General features: G+C 50.9%; 1 non-coding gene across 1 annotated transcript; it reads left to right on the top strand.

Moving 5' to 3' along the window:
* Positions 1-436: 436 nt before the first annotated feature.
* On the top strand, positions 437-600 carry LOC115872820. Its single transcript, XR_004048058.1, has one exon. It is a non-coding gene; the product is annotated as a U1 spliceosomal RNA (small nuclear RNA).
* The last annotated feature ends 316 nt before the right edge of the window (positions 601-916 follow it).

The raw sequence follows: 916 nt of genomic DNA, 5'->3' as shown, positions 1-916 counted from the left end.
TGGTGCATAGTCAGCTAGGGTTAGGGACCGACTCCAGGGCACCTCACAACAAGGAGGAGGCCTGATGGCACAGCAGTTGAGCACTAGCAGCTACTTAGGACAAGGTTGGTGGTTCAAGCCCAGCAGCTCCAGGACCCTCTGCGCCCCTCACAATTATAACCTGGAAACCCCCATTGGGCCACTCGACCCCGGGGGCTCACTGTGAGTCAGCACCACCTCAGCACACCTCACAACCTCAGCTACCCGTCAGATTTCTAGAAGGGGGATCACAGAACAACGAGGAAAAGCATTTCGCATTTGTTACTGCACTTTTGAGGTTGAATTTTTCACATGCGGGCTTTCTTTCTTTTCTCCTTCCTTTATAAATCAACGCCCTCTTCACAATGGGCTTCCACAATTTGCCTGGTACTCTTCCTTGTATTGTAAGAGTGACCTCATACTTACCTGGTAGGGGAGATACCAGGATCACGAAGGTGGTTTTCCCAGGGCGAGGCTCACCCATTGCACTCGGGGTGTGCTGACCCCTGCGATTTCCCCAAATGTGGGGAACTCGACTGCATAATTTGTGGTAGTGGGGGACTGCGTTTGCACTCTCCCCTGGGGGGGAAAAAAAGAGTGACCTCGCCTTTGCCAGGTGATTTTATTCCTCTGTTTTTACCTTCCTGTTTGTTGTGCTGGGTGCGCTGAGTCGGTACTGACTCAATAACAGAGAGTTGGTCTGTGTTTATGCCAGATACAGGCAGGAGTGCCCCATCTCTAGTCACCTAACTGTAGAACCAGTCCATTTTCAGTAGGGTGCTAACCAATGTTCACCCATTTTCAGTAGGGTGCTAACTAAATGACCCAGGTCATTTGGCTCAGCTTCTAAGGGAAAGTTAGCTGTATTGATACGAGGGTCTCCGCTGTGAGTGTGCAC

The sequence above is a fragment of the Echinops telfairi genome, unplaced genomic scaffold, assembly GCF_000313985.2.
Source record: "Echinops telfairi isolate 266 unplaced genomic scaffold, ASM31398v2 ScPeMD7_7457;HRSCAF=8495, whole genome shotgun sequence".
Classification (NCBI taxonomy): domain Eukaryota; kingdom Metazoa; phylum Chordata; class Mammalia; order Afrosoricida; family Tenrecidae; genus Echinops; species Echinops telfairi.
The sequence above is the reverse complement of the archived record's forward strand: the minus strand, read 5'-3'. Positions and strand labels throughout refer to the sequence as shown.